The 17,986-nt window shown below is 48.5% G+C and overlaps 1 long non-coding RNA gene across 1 annotated transcript; it reads right to left on the bottom strand.

Moving 5' to 3' along the window:
- Positions 1 to 5,310: 5,310 nt before the first annotated feature.
- LOC145720434 (uncharacterized) lies at positions 5,311 to 17,980 on the bottom strand. The gene is made up of 4 exons (XR_014143336.1): positions 17,700 to 17,980; positions 7,810 to 7,905; positions 7,162 to 7,266; positions 5,311 to 6,127 (listed from the first exon to the last, which is right to left on the bottom strand). It is a non-coding gene; the product is annotated as an uncharacterized LOC145720434 (long non-coding RNA).
- Positions 17,981 to 17,986: the final 6 nt, after the last annotated feature.

Genomic DNA, 17,986 nt, shown 5'->3' with positions numbered 1-17,986 from the left:
GAGGTAGGGGTGGGAGGAGGAGGAAGGATAAGGAACCATCCAGATCCAGGGAGGCCCAGGGCGCTCTCTCTGTGGGGGTAGGAGGGAGTGCCGGCTCCTTTCCTCCTTCCCTGGTGCCTTATCTTGTTTTCTCAGCAGTCATGGGGGAGCCTGACCACCCTGAAAGGGTGGCTGGAAGCAGGACGGAATCCAGGCCCCCCAATGGTGACATCCTGGCTTCTCCTTTCTTCTCACCACACCCTGCCGAGGGGTGCAAGTCGAGTTCAGGGTCTTAGGCAATAGGAGTGGTTCAAATGGCAAACCACAGTTCTTACCAGTCCTACCTGGCCGGGGTTGGCAGTGGGGACAGCAGGTTGGAAAGAGAATCTATCCGCTGACAACAGCACTCAGCTGTGCCTTTGTCCCCAGCTGTCTTGTCCACCATTTGCCCTTCGTTCTCTCTGCTCTTGACCAGGCTCAGAATCTTAATCCCAGGCCTCAACCGTTATCCCTCAGTTCTCTCATCTATAAAATGGGGATACGAAGGGTGTCCGTGGGTTAGATGAATGTATATGTGTTTAATATATGTAAAGAGCCTGGCCCATAGCAAATACTATACAAACATTTGCTATCATTATTTAAAGTTAAGTGACTTGTCTAAGGTCCCACAGTAAGTGGCTAAGTTTTGATTCCAGCCCAGGTCACCTGGTTTCAGAGCTGTGCAAGCCCAATTTTGCACTAGCAGAATTGGGAAACGGTACCCATGTACATAGCTCATCTGCAAAGTAGGGGAAATCATAGGTGTTGGGGGTAGGAGACATTTTTCTAGGGAAGGGCCCACATTCATAATAGTGATGTCTGACCTAGTTCCCACTTTGTGGCTGTTACAATTGGTATATGGCTTTTTTAAATTACATATGTTAATCGAGAAATTTATGACAAGCCGATAATTACCTTGATGGTAGAAAACTCCAGGTCCTTCCAGCAGTAATGCGAATCCTAGGACATTTCATTTCATGTTTATTGACTTGTTTTTTGCCTGGCCTTGCGGCAGATGCTGTGGGGGCAGGGAGAGCATTCTTGGGAGGCACAGAACTCACTTCACTGCCTTCTTGTGACAATATCTATGTCTCTGTAATGGTGATATCTTTAAGTGCCAACAAGACTAGTTTAATTAACTAGCCATTAATAGCTGATGGGCAGACCCAGATGGTCCCATGATCTTCTTGCCTCTCTAAAACCAGCTGGCTAAATGAGGGTGGGACTTGTTCTAACCAATGGAATAAGGCAAAGGTGACGGGATGGCTATGGTCATGTGCATCTGATTACATTATATGAGATTGCAATGACCGTCTCGCTCCGATACCTCCCCTCACTGGCTTTGAAGAAGCAAGCTGGGGGCGCCTGGGTGGCTCAGTCGTTAAGCATCTGCCTTCGGCTCAGGTCATGATCCCAGGGTCCTGGGATCGAGCCCCGTGTCTGGCTCCTTGCTTGGCGGGAAGCCTGCTTCTCCCTCTCCCACTCCCCCTGCTTGTGTTCCCTCTCTCGCTGTGTCTCTCTCTCTCTCTGTGTGTCAAATATTTAAAAAGAAGAAGAAGAGAAGGAAGCTGCCGTGTTGTGCCCAGCCTATAGAGAGGGTGGGATACTGAGATACCAGCTGACACAGGCGAGAAACTGAGGCCTCTGCCCAACAGCTTGCAAGGAACTGAACCCTGCCATCGACCACTGGAGCTTGCAAGCAGATCCTGCCCCAGTCAGGCCTCAGATCGAAGTCCAGCAGAAGATCCAGTTAACCCTTGCCCAGACTTCCAGGGAGAAACTGCGAGCTAATACATGTGTATTGTGTTGAGATATTACATCTGATGTATTGTTATGCAAGAGCAGAGCACTAATGCAGAATCTGTTAGGGGAAAGGTCCTGCAAGGGACTATGAAGGGATGCGGAAAAAGTGTAAGGGATTCCGCACTTCAGGAGCTCCCAGGCAGCCCAGGTGAGAAAGGAAACAGGGTATGGTTTCACTCTGACAAAAGGAAAGTCATGTTTCTGAAGAAGCCACTTGGCTCCTGAGTCGAAGAATTTGTCACATGGACTCTAGAGTCTATGAACAGCGTGCAGAGTCTGCAAGGCCCAGACCTACCTGCAGCTCAAGATCCACCCCCCTCATTCTGCCTCCCTTCCTGCCTGGCCTCTTGCCACATCACTGCCCTCTTTCTGGACTGCTCTTCTCCCTTCTCTGCTCACTGACTCTTCCATTTCAAAGACCAGCTTGACCTGCGGCCTCTTTTAGGAAGCTTTCTTTAATTCCCTGGCAGAATTAACCACTTCCTTTTGATTTCCCAAATGTTTGTTATCAAAGGCATCATCTTGTATTATTCATTTCTGATTTTTTTTACTGAGCACCTACTAAGTGCTAGGCCTCCTGTTAGGTGCAAGAGATACTGTCAAATACAGTACAGAGCTGTCCTTGGGGACTCAGGCCTGGTGGTGGCAGTACCTGTCCCAGGCCCATCCTTCCCTGCACACAGGCCAGGCCCCACCTCTGCATCCGCGGCGCTCAGCAAACACGGCCGCCATCTTCGTGTCGATGAAGGCTCTGCAGGCTTTCCTCTGGTATCTCATGAGGGGTTCCTGGCCTCGTGGCAGGCTTTTGGGGGAGTTAGTCAACTGTCAAATACGCTCCCAAGTAGCTGAATCAGTTGGCCATTATGATGTAGTGATGTCCATGGGACCTCCACATTCAACATGTTGACAGCAAATGTCAGCAGAGATGGACTTAGTTTACCTGTAATTGATATAGGGCTTTGGGGGCTGTTATTAATAGATTCAGTGGCATTTTAAGGTTGTTCGAGGCTCCACAGTATGGGGAGATTGTGATCTCCTGTGCTGGTGATAGGAGATGTATGCATCTAACTTATCTAAAAATTGAAGGACGTTAGCAGCACGTTAGAAAGAAAGGAGGCCAAGACATGGCCTTATTAGTCCTTGTGGCCTGGCACCTCGGCTAGGAGTTTATAAAATGGGATTTTCAATTCCCTTGTAACCTGTGGCAGCCCTAACTGACACGACTTCGAAGGCCGCTGCCCATGCTGTCAGGTGGAGTTTGGAAATGTCTGAGGGCCCCGGAGGGCACAGACTGGCATTTCGCTGTTGCCAGGGGAGCGGCCGCTCCATCCTTTCACTGTGCCCCCCCCCCAAAATTTCCGACCAATCCTAGGCAAATGTTTGGTCCCTTGTTTTCCATTTCCAAGCATCCTGGCCCTACGGGAGGGAAGGGATCGTACCCCCAGGCCCCCATCAGTGAGGTCCTAGCAGCCCATCCTGGGGCTGCCCTCCAGACCCTGCATCTTGCTGTATATCTGATGGATTTCTCTGGCTGTGGCCCATCTTGCACCTGGGGCCTCCATTATCTCTGCCTAGAATTTCCAAGCCACTCCCCCAATCCTCCAGTGGGAACTCCCACCCCACCTCCAGACATAGACCAGGGCTTCTAGGGGTCCTTTTTTGGAGTATGATGAGCTTCCTGGAACCTGACCAGAGTTCTGCTTCATTCCCTGGAACTTGTTTACTGTGGACTGTGGCCTCTCCCCGGGGGTGGTGGTGAGCCTTCTCCCCAGTGGTGAGGAGCCAGCCTCTTGTTTGTTTCCTCACTGCCCCGGTTTGCCCTCCTTCCCTCCTGGGCAGAGCGGATGACCCCCCCCTTTAATTTCAGCTGTAGGGGAAAAAGTCTCAGGAATGGCCTAAAAAGCTGCCCCTCAGCCCCATAATCTAAAAGACCCTCCCGTGAACGGTGCCCCTTCTAGACTGTCCCCTCCCCCAGCCTCCCTAGAGCTGGACCATTTTTAGGGTCCTATCTTCATACCCATTTTTCTGCTTCATCCATGGAGTTTGGTGACCCGAGTTTTGGCCTGAAGTCTTGGCTGAGGGCCTGGCGTCTTGACTGAGGGCCTGGCATGCTTTGACTCCCCTCTCAGACTCGGCACAAGGTTCTAGAAGGACTGCCTGCTGCTGCACTCTGTGTGTGCCCGGCCCCAAACCCCACTCCCAGGACGTCACTCCACTGAGGCCACACTGAAGACATCTCTCCAGGCTCTGTTCTCTTCCTCAATCAGACAGTTCTGCCCCAGGCAGTTTCCTGCTGATGGCGTGGGATTAATAAACACAGCAGGAAGTCTTTGTTCTTAAAAAAGAAAGAAAGTTCTCTTTAAAAAAAAAAAATACTTATGCACACAACAAAACGTTCAAAAAGCCAAAAAAAAAAAAAAATTCTCTCCAATACCTGTGTTCTTCAGTTCCATTCTGTACAGGTAACTATTTTTGGTGTTTCTTGTTTCTTCCAGACATTTCTAAGCGCTCACCCTGCCTCACACCCCATCCCCACCACGGAACAAAAAGCCCTGATTTGGAGTGTTTGCCAATTTTCATGGTGTAAATACTCCCACCATGGCTGATTTCAAGCTACCAACATGGTGTCCGTGAACGTGGAGTTAAGAAATAGGCAGGATCAGCTAGGGATGGGAACCGGCTCCAGCTCTCCATGGTAAAATTAGGTGTACATCATTAAACACACAGCCAGACACGCACAAATGGGATCATAGGACACCTTCACTTTCCTTCTTTTTTTTTTTTTTTTAAGATTTTATTTATTTTTTAGAGAGCGAGCGAGAGAGAAACAGCATGAGAGGGGAGAGGGTCAGAGGGAGAAGCAGACTCCCCGCTGAGCCGGGAGCCCGATGTGGGACTCGATCCCAGGACCCCGGGATCATGACCTGAGCCGAAGGCAGACGCTTAACCATCTGAGCCACCCAGGCGCCCCCTTCACTTTCCTTCTTACATTGTACTGAACCAACTTCCCGGGAAGATGAAGCCAAGTAGAGCAAGCACCACCGTGGAGCGGATCTATCGACCCATCTGTTCCTCAGAGAAGACGATAGATGGGGAGCGTCTGTCATTGAGAAGCGTGAGGCAGAAAAATACGAGGGGCATCAGGTAAACCACAGGGTAAGAGCTTTTAAGAACCTAATGAGTGAGGGGCGCCTGGGTGGCTCAGTCGTTAAGCATCTGCCTTTGGCTCAGGTTATGATCCAGGGTCCTGGGATTGAGCCCCGCATGGGGCTCCCTCTCCCACTCCCCTTCTTGTGTTCCCTCTCTCACTGTGTCTCTCTCTGTCAAATAAATAAATAAAATCTAAAAAAAAAAAAAAAAGGAAAAAAAAGAACCTAATGAGTGAGGTGTCATTTTTGAAGAATAAAAACTTCGGTTTGAGTAAATCTTGAAGAAACAACATCTTAACCTCTAATCGAGTACTTAGGAGTTAAATGAACCCTTCATTCAGGACAGGATTTAAACGGTTCTGCCAGAAACAAACAACAAAACAAAAACAAAACGTTTCACCTACCTCCTTTTAAAAACTTCAAATGATTGATCCAATTTCCCAGCTAGAGAGAACGGAGGAATCTAAAAACCCAGAGAGAGGAGCCAAATGAGGGGCATCCCATGCAGGCATGTGACCTTGGGCTTCCTCGGTGTTCTTCAGAAGCTGTGGACATCCCAGCCCTGACATCCGCCAAATGACTCACTTTGGTGGCTGCCCACAACTCCCTCTGAGCGCCATTAGGAAACATTTATTTTACTTTGTTTTTGGGGGGTTTTTTAAAAGATTTTATTTATTTATTTGACAGAGAGAGAGACAGCCAGAGAGGGAACACAAGCAGGGGGAGTGGGAGAGGGAGAAGCAGACTTCCTGCGGAGCAGGGAGCCCGATGCGGGGCTTGATCCCAGGACCCCTGGATCATGACCTGAGCCGGAGGCAGACGCTTAACAACTGAGCCACCCAGGCGCCCCAAAACATTTGTTTCTTGAAACCAAGCCCTTGAGAAGGGATTTCACCTCCCTGGGTTTCTGGGTGACTTCCTCTGTGGCTGGCTTGTCCCTCTGCCTCCTGGCACCTCTTGTCAAGCATTTTGAGCTTCCAGCAGTCTTTGTCAGAAAGACGATAATTAGGGCTGGTGTCCACCTGGGCTCCACTGGTCGGGGTTCTTCTCTGGAAAGCTGCAGTTGAAATGGAGTTTTGTATACTTCAGAGGACAGAAGGTAACCTTCGGGATCCAAACGGGCATCATGCCATGCTGGCCTCTGTAAGGGCCGCTCTCTAAATCCCAGGAATAGAGAAGGGGATCCATGTTGAGCATTAGAACCACAAACTGTTAGTTTATGGGAAAGGAATAGCTTCTAAAGGATCCATCTTGTGCCCAGAACTGAGCAAATGCTAAGACATACAAGTGTATAAGGATCCCTGGATGTAGCACCCCCAGCTGCTGTGCAGCAGGAGGTTATGGATGTCCCCCCCCCAGCAGCATTGGGGTTTCCTTTGAAGCATGTGGCTGAACCCCTTTGGGAAGCAATCCTTCAGGCCCCATCTTTTCCAGGGATATATCTCAGGCAAAGCCATTGCTAATGGGATTATGGGAATCTATAAATGGCTATGTACAGCTGAGAGGAATAGACAAAGTTCGGGAGACTGTGAGGTTGGAACGAGATGGCAGAGAACTGTCTTCTGCTCACCATGCATCCATGAGGACAAGGCTGTCTCAGTTTGTTTAGGGACCAGCGGGAGGAGACCTGGATCTTTATGAGGGCCAGACAACTCAGAGATGGCTTCCCTGTGTTGAGAGAGCTCAAGATGGCTAGCCCACCACTTTAACTGGATCAGGGGCGGTGCGGAGAGGGGTGTAAAAACTTAGAACCCAAGGGGCGCCTGGGTGGCTCAGTCGTTAAGCGTCTGCCTTCAGCTCAGGTCAGATCCCAGGGTCCTGGGATCGAGCCCCGCATCGGGCTCTCTGCTCAGCGGGGAGCCTGCTTCTCCCTCTCCCATTCTGCCTGCTTGTGTTCCCTCTCTCACTGTCTCTCTCTGTCAAATAAATAAATAAAATCTTTAAAAAAAAAAAAACAAACTTAGAACCCAAGATTTGGTGTCTAAAAGCCACAGGCTGCTAAAGAAAAGAGGCTTGCTGTGGGAAGAAAGGTCACAGTCTTTGGATTTAGTCCTCCATGTGGCCGTGTTCTAAGATATGGGTTATTTAGCTCATGGGCAGGTATGTTTCAGAACATCCTTGGGGACAGGAAAAATATACGGTCATTTATTTCTGGGGAGTTCAGGACTGAGGAATTCTCAAGTGGATTTACTCATGTCTCCAGGGCTAGACTTGCATCATTCACTCAGGCCGAGGGCTGGTAAAGCAGAAGACGTCGTTCCTCTCAGTAGACAATCTCTGCACATTCCACCGCCTTCTGCAGGGAGAGCAGAGAGTTTCTTCCAGGGCTGGCCCAAATGAAACTCAGCGTGGGCAGAGGGCTGGCGGGAGTGGGGAACCCAACAGAGAATCAGGGGGGACAGCTTGAAGGACCACGCAGAGCACAGGGGGTCCTGCATGGGTTTGTCATTCAGGATCGAGATGGAGGAAAAGTCGATGCTGCATCACATTCAAGACGATTGGGGACAGAACAGAGTGACTGGAAAATAGGTAAGGAAAATAAATCTGAAAAAATAGTAAATCTGAAAATACCAGATGCTGAGGATATGTGGGAAATGGGTATTTTTTTTTTTTAAGATTTTATTTATTTATTTGAGAGAGAGAATGAGAAAGAGAGAGCACGAGAGGGGGGAAGATCAGAGGGAGAAACAGACTCCCCGCTGAGCAGGGAGCCCGATGCGGGACTCAATCCCGGGACTCCAGGATCATGACCTGAGCCGAAGGCAGTCGCTTAACCAACTCAGCCACCCAGGCGCCCCAGGAAATGGGTATTTTTAAACACTGCTGTTGACAGTATTACCGAATGGCAACACTGGGTAAGCTGAAGGTGTAGGTATCCCAGACCCAGCACGCGCTCCCAGCTGCATCCTTACCAGAGGTCTTTAGCACAAGTGTTCTGGAAAACAAGCACAAAGATATTTTCTCTTTACAAAGATATTTCTTGAAGCACTGTTCGTAATAGCACAAAAAGTGAAAACAATCTGTCTCCCGGCAAAAGAAAGGACAAAATGAACTCTAACTTGCTCATGGGAGGTATTCTACATTGCAGTTAAAATGAATGAACTAGGTCTTCATGTATCAACATGTAGAATGTCAAAAACATATTGCCTTAGAAAAGCAGGTTGCAAATATGGTATACACAGTGATTCCTTTTACTTAAAGTTTCAAAACACATTTAAAGAATGGTACTGTTCTTTTCAAAAATGCATTTGGGAGGGGGGCCCCTGGGTGGTGCAGTCAGTTGAGCGTCCAACTCTTGGTTTCAGCTCAGGTCATGATCTCAGAGTCTTGAGATCAAGCCCCGCATTGGGCTCTGAGCTCAGCGAGGAGTCTGCTGAAGTTACTCTGTCCCTCTGCCCCTCCCCATGCTCACTCGCTTTCCCTCGCTCTCTCAATGAATAAATAAATCTTTTTTTTTTAATTTTTATTTATTTATTTATTTATTTGGCACAGAGAGCACGAGTGAGGGGGAGCGGCAGGGAGAGGGAGAAACAGGCTCCCCGCTGAGCAAGGAGCCCAGTGTGGGACTCTATCCCAAGACCCTGGGATCATGGACCTGAGCCAACAGCAGATGCTTAATTGACTGAACCACCCAGGCGCCCCTCAAGTGAATAAATAAATCTCTAAAAATTTTAAAAAGTAAAGAATTATAATTCATTTAGGGGTGCTTGGCTGGCTCCGTTGGTAGAGCATGGGACTCTTGACCTCGGCGTTGTAAATTCCAGCCCCACACTGGGTGTAGAGATTACTTGAAAATAAAATCTTTAACAACAACAACAAAATGCATTTATAATATGTAGCAAATAACAGAAACATACACGGGGGTAATTTTCACCCACCTCAGGGAAGTGGTTACCTCTGAGGAGAGAAGGAAGGAAAAGCCACACAGGGCTTCAGCTATTTTTGTAGAGCTTTATCTCTTAAAAAAAATAATATGAAGAAAATAAGGCAAACATCTGTCTAATCTCAGTGTCTATCTTCTGATGTCCCTCCATATTATATTTTATACTTGTGGTAGGCTGAATAATGGCCCCAAAGATGTCCCCCTATGTCCTAATCCGCGGAATCCATGCATACTCTACCTCATGTGGTAAGAGGGACTTTGCAAGTATGAGTAAATTAAGGATCTTGAAAGAGGGAGATTATCCTGAATTATCCTGGGCCCAGTGTAATCACCAGGTCCTAATAAGAGGGAGGCAGGAGGGTCAGTCAGAGAGAAGAGATGGGACGGTGGAGATAGAGGTTGGAGGGATGTGCTTTGAAGATGTAAGAAGGGGCTACTAGCCAAGGAATGCAAACAGCCCCTAAAGGCCAGAAAAGGCTAGACAACAGATTCTTCCCTGAAGCTGCAGAAGAAATGCAGCTCTGTCAGCATCTTGGTTTTGGACTCTGACACCCAGAACTGTAAGAGAATAAATCTGTGTTGATTTCAGCCACTAAATGCATGATAACTTGGCAGCGTAGCAATGGAAAACGAATGTTTCACAATGCAAAAGTTTGTTTGCTTTTCTTTTATGATAGTAAGTTAGAAGAAGGGTAGTAAAGCCTAAATCCCTTCTTCCTGTACCTCCTCCTTCAGAGGAGGTTGAGCTATTCAGGAATGCTCCTCATCCCCCAGCCTCTATATTTAGGAGACTGAGCTGTGTGCCCATCTCAGTTAGGCCCTGGAGTTTCTGGAAGCCCTAGCTGTCAGAACATGTCCAGAGCATTGGGGTGAGCCACACCCCAGGAGAACTTCAGGAGCTGGTTCCTCCCTCCCTGGAAGGTAAAGCTGCCAGAAGCCCACAGACATCTGAGGTGCCTTCACCCCTCGACTTGGGTCAGTGCCCTCCCGGGGGGAGTTCAACAGGGGGATGCAGCTGAGATCTGACGGGGGCAGGTGTGAAGTCTGGCCAAGGAGACATTTGTTGAAGAAGCTGACTGGAAGAGAGACTGAGAGGAGAGGGGGTTAAAGGCATGTAATGATCCAGAAAGACTTGTTTTCAGGAAAAGAAACACCTGGGTATATCTGTGTGCATGTGTGCATGTGGGTAGGGGGGGTGGTGGGGGGAGAGAAGCTGGAGAGGGGAGTTGGGGGGTAGTGGAGGCCAAAGGCTGTGGGGTAGGCTGAAGGGTCCAGAACGCAGCACAGGCAGAGGAGAGGCCTGGGGTGGGAGGAAAGATGGTTCTTCTTTTTCCAGATCTGGAAACTAGGTGGGAAATACATGGACAAGAGTCTGGAAGGACATAACACACACCCACCTCAGAGTTGGTCTGGGGTGGGAGTGGGGGGACAAGGGAGGGTCAAGAGGCTTCACTCCATCTGGGTCTCTTGAATTGTTTTATAGTAAAGGTGCATTCCTGCACTACTTGTGAAATTAAAAATAAACTTAAATAAAATTAGACCCTATGAACATCACAGACAGTTGTTCACAGAAGGGGCAGACAGGTGTAGGATTCACTGACGGGGTAGCCTGGGGTGTCAGGATTTGACCAAGTGTAGGGGGCACCTAGGGGGGAAACGATGAGGGAGTAAAGGGAACGTCTGACAAGCCTTGAAGGTGGCAAGACCCCGAGGCCAGAGCAAGGCCCCTGCCGGAGAGGAACCGGCAGCTGAGGAGATGCCCATCTGATGCTTCAGGGTCTCTGGGAGGCATTTTATTTTATTTTTTTAAGATTTTATTTATTTGAGAGAGAGAGAATGAGAGACAGAGAGCACGAGAGGGAAGAGGGCAGAGAGAGAAGCAGACCCCCCGCTGAGCAGGGAGCCCGATGTGGGACTTGATCCCGGGACTCCAGGACCATGACCTGAGCCAAAGGCAGTCGCTCAACCAACGGAGCCACCCAGGCGCCCTGGGAGGCATTTTAAAAGCACAGACTCCACCCCCAGCCTCACCCCGATGCTGAGTCAGGAAGTCTGCCGGGGGGGCGGGGGGGGGCTCTGGAAATCTCATTTGTTTCAAGTTCCCCAGAAGTATCTGATGAGTAACCAGGTGATGGTCCACCTCTGTAAGGGTTCTGCAGGGGACACAGGCTGGGGGACTGCCACGAGGGGAGAGCTCCAGGCTTTACACAAAGCAGAGGAAAGGTGTTGGCCGGAGCTCTTATAAACAAAAAGTCCACTAGAATAAACTGGAGGTTCTTTTTTTTGACACAGAAAGAGAGAGCACAAGCAGGGGGAGCGGTAGAGGGAGAAGCAGGCTCCCCGCTGAGCAGGGAGCCCGACATGGGGCTCCATCCCAGAACCCCAGGATCATGACTTGAGCCAAAGTCACTCAACCGACTGAGCCACCCAGGAGTCCCTAAACTGGAGGGTCTAAGTGCCGTGGTTTTTCATTGGCTGAGTTATGGCAGCCTCTCATTGGCTGGGCTGTTGCTGGGCAAGGAGACAATCCTTCCTCCTCCTGGGGGTAGTAAAGCATGGGCTGCTTCCTGTTGGGAATGCAAGGTTCTGTCTGTTCCTGCTGGGGTCTACGATCAAGGACTTGGGGTAGGGTGGGAGAGCTCCCAGTTCTGGCCCAATGACTCCATTTTATTTATTTATCTATTTATTTATTTATTTACTTACTCATTTATTTTAAGTAATTTCTGCTTCCAAAGTGGGGCTTTGACTCAGGAACCCAAGATCGAGAGTCACACACTCCACTGACTGAGCCAGCTGGGCATCCCCAACTGATTCCATTTTAAATGAGATTTCCTTTACTCAATTTCTCAGGGAAAATCTGCTCTCATAGCCACCTTGAGTATGCAGCTATCCTGCAGGGGTGAGGATTGCTGGAGAGTCCAGAGCCACATTAAGGAACTCTGTCAGCTCATAGAGGATGGTTCAGGTGATGTGACTTTTCTATAAAACGGTATTCTCCAGGTCGATTTTCCTTTCCAAGAGACCTTCACCCTGGAAGGACTGGGACAGCCCCTCACCATGGCAAGAGCAGGTGGGTGATGGGGGAGTCACGTGGACCCTGATGCAATCTGTTGACACCATCTCCTCCTATAAAGGACTTCTCACCCCAGACACATGGCTCAGCATCATGGCTCTCGTTACCTGTAATCTAACCCACAAGCTCCTTCCCAAAAGCTTCCCTCCTGCTTTCCTGCCAACTTCTCTCCACACAGTGTCCTTACCCATCTCCACAACCTCACTCAACCCAAGGTGCCACACACTCAGAATGAAAAACTGAAGGGGAAGACCCTTCCATGGGCCACAGGGCCAGGGAGGGCCTGAGTTAACCCTCAGACTCACCCTAGCATAAAATATTTCTTTTCTTTTCTTTCCTTAGATTTTATTATTTTTTTTTATTTTATTTTTTTTTAAGATTTTATTTATTTGACAGAGACAAAGCGAGAGAGGGAACACAAGCAGGGAGAGTGGGAGGGGGAGAAGCAGGCTTCCTGCAGAGCGGGGAGCCCGATGTGGGGCTCGATCCCAGGACCCTGGGATCATGACCTGAGCCGAAGGCAGACGCTTAACGACTGAGCCACCCAGGCGCCCCCTTAGATTTTATTTTTAAGTAATCTCTACACCCAGTGCGGGACCTGAACTCACACCCCCCGAGATCAAGAGTTGCATACTCCAGCAAGTGGGCCAGCCAGGCACCCCAGAATATCCAGAATATTTCTTATTAACTGCATTTTTTATTAAGGTAGTAAAATACAAAATAACATTCTGGCATAGTGTGTTCAGAACTTAAATAAATATAATATAAACAGCACCGCTGGGGCACCTGGGTGGCTCAGTCTGGTAAGCATCCAACCCTTTTTTTTTTTTTAAGATTTTTTATTTGACAGACAGAGCGTAAGAGAGCATGCATAAGCAGGGGGAGCGACAGGCAGAGGGAGAGGGAGAAGCAGGCTCCCCGCTGAGCAAGGAGCCTGACTTCTGCTCTATCCCAGGATCCTGGGATCATGACCTAAGACGCTTAACCAACTGAGCCACCCAGGCAACCCAAGCATCCAACTCCTGATTTTGGTTCAGGTCTGATCTCAGGGTCATGGGGTCAAGCCCCAAATAGGGCTTTGTGCTCGTCATGGAGTCTACTTAAGATTCTCTCTCCCTCTGCCTTTTCCCCTCCCACTCGTGGTCTCTCTCTCAAATAAATAAATCTTCAAAACAAAACAAAACAGGGGCGCCTGGGTGGCTCAGTCATTAAGTGTCTGCCTTCGGCTCAGGTCATGGTCCCAGGGTCCTGGGATCGAGCCCCGCATCGGGCTCCCTGCTCAGCAGGAAGCCTGCTTCTCCGTCTCCCACTCCCCCTGCTTGTGTTCCCTCTCTCACTGTGTCTCTCTCTGTCAAATAAATAAATAAAATCTTAAAAAACAAAACAAAAACCTACAAAAAACAGGCCGGGGCACTTGGCTGGCTTAGTAGGTAGAACAAGTAACTCTTGATCTTGGGGCTGTGAGTTCCAGCCCCACACTGGGTGTAGAGATTACTTTAAAAGACAAACCAAACAAACAAAAAATACAAAAAACAAAAACAAAAAGCCAAAAAAAAAAGCAGGCTCAAGAGAATTGGGTATACAATCACAAAAAGAGGAAAAAATTATAAACACATTTTTTTTCTTTTTGTTTCAGCAACAGTACTGCAATGAGTATTTTTGTAACTATATATATATTTTGGACACTTAGAGATTCCTTCCAGATAACTTGTAGAGATAGAACTGACAGGTTAGAAGATACTAGTAATTTCAAGGCTTGATTTCTCTCCAAAAAGGCTCTTCGGATTATTTTGTATTTCTAGAAGTAATTCATGAGAAAGGCCCTGCCCAATAGTGGGTATTCATTTGCTATAGTCTGATAGTAAAAGGGGAAATGTTATTTCAAATGGTTTTATTTTGACCTCTTTGAGTATTAAGGAGGTTAAACATTTTTTATTTCATTTGTTTCATTGTTTTGATTCATCAGCCTGCTCACATTGTCCATCTTTCTGTTTGGTGACATGTGCTTTATAAAAGTCCTTTGATGTTGAGGATATTTGCCTGTGTTGCCACATATGTCTGGAAAATGTACTTTCCAAGTTTATCTCTTGCTTTTAAATATGTTTTGTTTGTGGTTTTTGACATACAGAAATTTTTCATTAAAAAATTAAGTCTAGGGGTGCTGGGTGGCTCAGTCGGTTAAAGGTCCAACTATTGGTTTCAGCTCAGGTCGCGATCTTGGAGATAGAGCCCGGGGTCAGGCTCCATGCTCAGCATGGAGTCCGCTAAAGTTTCTCCCTGCCCCTCTCCTGCTCTCTTTCAAATAAATAAGTAAATCTCAAAAAAAAAAACAAAAACACTTCCGGTACTGAGGTACAGTAATCCCCCTTTATCCATGATTTCACTTTCTGGGGTCTCATTACTTGCAGTCAACTGTGGCCTGGGAGGAAGTGACCCTGTTCTGACATAATGTCAGAAGGACAAGTAGTAATGCTATGTCACAGTGCCCACGTCATTCACCTCACTTCATCTCAACACGTAGACTTTTTAGCCTCTCACATCATCACAAGGAGGGTGAGCCCAGTACAATAAGATATTTTGAAAGAGAGAGATCACATTCACATAACTTATATTGTGGTGTATATATATATTATTTTCAAACTGTATATTTTTATAATTGTTCTATTATTAGTTATTGCTGTTAATCTCTTACTGTGCCTAATTTATAAATTAAACTTATAAAATAAATCACAGTTATGTATGTATAGGAAAAAACATAGCATAGGTAGGGTTTGGTACCATCCACGGTTTCAAGCATCCACTGGGGGTCTTGGTAAGTATTCCCCACGGATAAGGGGGGACTACTGTATAAAAGTAAGAATAGAAAGGAATTTTGAGGGAGGGAGATGACTTAAACTCTGGGAGGAGAGGCTGAGTGTGGCAAGATTCCTATTCCCTGAAGTTCCAAGTTCACACTGGAATTGCTGTCAGAAGTTCAGAGTGAGGGACGGAGAGAGGGAGGGAAGGAAGGGCAAAGGGGAAAAGGGACAGAGGAAGGAAGGCTCTGGATGGCAGGGGAGGGCCTGGCCAGTGCCAGTGTATAGATCTGAAGATGTCTCTAGGCTGGTCTTGTCTGGTGATGGAACAGGAGGGAAGAAGCTTGCTGTGGCCAGGAAGATCAGATTATCTCATCCTAAAACCACCATTGTGTCTGAAACATCCAGAGAAGGGGACAGAACCTACACAGGGGGCGGTCCTTGGACCCAAGTGAGGGCACATCTGTCTGTGAGTCAGGCAGTCCAAACACCACACTGAAGTTCTGTCGAATCAAGGTCAGAGTGTGGAAACCAGGTCAAGGGCGAGTCCTTGGTTCATCCATCCCTAAGAAGCGAGGGGTGCTGCCCAGTCGAGCCTTTTCCTGTTGCTCATTTTACAAAGACTCCAAAGTTGTTTTCCTGTTTACCAAGTTGGAATTTTAAAAATCACCGCAAAGTCAGTAAACTTGCCTTTCTCCTACATCCAAAAGTTGAAAAAACCCTCAAGCATGGTTTGTGAATTTTAAAAATTGCCTTCTGAGTTTTCACATTGTGTTTAGAGTTTTGCATAGTTGAATTTGAAAACAAAGGTCATTCTTTGTAACTTACTGTAGACATTTCAAAAGAACAATCTTTGGCTAATACTAAGAAGTTACAGAAATAAAGCATTTGGTCACTGGCTGCTTAAAATGGAAAAGCCAAAGGTTTTCCGGGAGGAAACAAAGGGACGTGAGGAGTCTAGGCTCTGACCACTCAGGCGAGTGTGTGTGTGTGTCACTGAGTGTGACTGCAAGTTTTAGGGGGCTTGCTCGGCACTACCTAAATCCGGTAAGCATTTTGGGGTGTGGATGAGCAGGATCTTGAGTGGCCCAGCTGTTTCTGAATGAAGGCATTTCCCGGTGGGCATATTCGCATGGGAAGAGCGCGTGCATGGGGCAGCCTGCTTCGTGCAATCCTGCCTGTGTGGGAACAGTATGAGTGTGTCATCCCAGCAAGGGTGTGTGTCCCTGGGGCTGGCATTCCGTGTTACCAGGCAACCCAGTGTGTCTGGGTGTGTCCCCTTAGCGCGCTCTCTCTCTCTCTCCTGCTGAAGTCTCTGGGCACAGCCTGCTTGGAGGGTGTCTGGGCTGTGACCATCCGCACATGATCAGGTCTGTGACAGACGCTGTTCCTGGCCTCAGTGAACACACTCACAAAAGCACAAGCGGTGCATGGCTGGGGTTCTCCAGAACTGCTGCCTCTGGAGGTGGTGGCTGAAACTGGAAGTTTCCATCTGGCCATGTGTGTGCAGAGCTTTGTGTCTGAGTGTTGGACTATGGAAGGCTCAAGTAGGACCCTGCTTACAGCTGAGGGTTTAGAGGAACTGGCTGTCCCTCCTGGGGGCTGACCTTGGGCATCGGGGAATTTTGCAACCGTGATAGCACGTGACAGACCCTTTTTCACTGTCCTTGCAGGAATCTTTTTGAACTCAGTGTTTGGAACCAGGCCAAAGTCTCTCTAGGTACCATAGGCAGTGATCCCTCTAGGCAAAAATGAAACGTCTGCAAAAGTCACAAGGCAGACCTATGAGTGCCTAAAACTGGTCCTGAAAGGAATTTTTCAGAAAGGAAAAAAAAAGGGGGGGTGGATTTTAAAAATATTTTTGAACAAAGAAAGTGACATCTTTGAAATAATCAAAGAACTTTCTAGGTTGATTCCTTTAGAGTTCTGTACTATTTTGATTCTCAAGAGATCTATTTTAATATTAAGAAGGTGAAAAAATGGGTTCAGAAAAGGAGATGATTTGCTCGAGCCTCACAGGGAGGTGGAGACAAGAGTTGGGACTAGAACCTGATCCTGAGGTTCCCCACCGCCCCCCCCCAGATTTTCCCAGCCCGTTTCTGTTTCTGTTTCTGTTTACATCTGTGTGTCTCTGGGCGTGTCCCCCTCTGGCTGATGCCCAAGCAGGCTCTAGGTGTGTCCCATCTCAGAAGGGCTCGGCGGGGGGGGCGGGGGGGGCGCGAGGGGAGGGGGGAGGGGGGGTGTTTCTCCACTGCAGGGAAATTCCAGGAGGCAGAGCCTGCCTCAGCTGCGGTGAGACATTATTTCCTTGGGAGGAAACCAGCTCTAGGCAGCCAGGAAAGAAACAGTTTCCATTCTGAGAGGGAGGCGATGAGAGAGGAGGGAGGTAGAGGGAGGGGGAAGGGAGGCAGGAGGAAGGAGGGAGAAGGGAGGGAGGGTAGGAGGGAGGGAGGGAGCCACTCCAGGGCCCACAGGCCCCGGGCTCCCTGAAGCCTCGAGACATGGGTTTAAATTTAGACCTTCTATTCTGGTTCTCGCAGCCCGCCTCGCCCTGAAGCCATACAGCGGGCCAGTTTCCCCAGCACACCTACTCCTCCAGACGAGCTAGGGGTGGCCCGTGTAGTAAGCGCTTCTCCTGAAGGGGGCAGGCCCTGTCCTAACAAGTGTCTTCTGGCACTGTGGAATTGTGGTGCGGAGGAACAGAAGGGAGATCAAAGCCAGAAACCCACCACCCTGACTCCCATTCAGAACCGCCCCCCCGACCCCCCCCTTCGCTCGCCCCACTAACTCCACCGCCAGAAACCATCACGGAGAGTCGGGCAAGAGAGGGACTGATTTAGGGCACTGGGAACGTGCAGGAGGAACAGCAACAAAACATAATCATAATTCCTAGGAACCCACGTCATTCTGGTCTCTGCTCAGATGCCCCTTCCCTGACCATCCACACCAGCCCCTGCCTCTTCCTCTCTGCCTCTCACCTCCTTCGTTTTCTTCTGGTGCACAATGACATCTGATGATGCCATGTAATGCTCTGTCTCATGGGTGCCTCTCCAGAATGGAAGATCCGGGAGAGCAGGGGCTGGGTTTGCTCACTGCCGTATCCCCGGTGCCTAGAGAAGTTGGCCGTATTAGCCGCACACTTGCTATGTGCCAGGCATGGTAGTAAGTGCTTTAAATGTATTCACTAATTTCATCCTCACTACAGTCCTGGGAGGGTTTTTAGCCAAGGAGGAGAAGGAAGCGCAGAGAAGTTGAGAATCTTGCC

The sequence above is a fragment of the Leptonychotes weddellii genome, chromosome 3 (genome assembly GCF_054177405.1).
Source record: "Leptonychotes weddellii isolate Sample4059 chromosome 3, ASM5417740v2, whole genome shotgun sequence".
Classification (NCBI taxonomy): Eukaryota; Metazoa; Chordata; class Mammalia; order Carnivora; family Phocidae; genus Leptonychotes; species Leptonychotes weddellii.
This window is presented reverse-complemented; position numbering and strand designations above follow the sequence as displayed.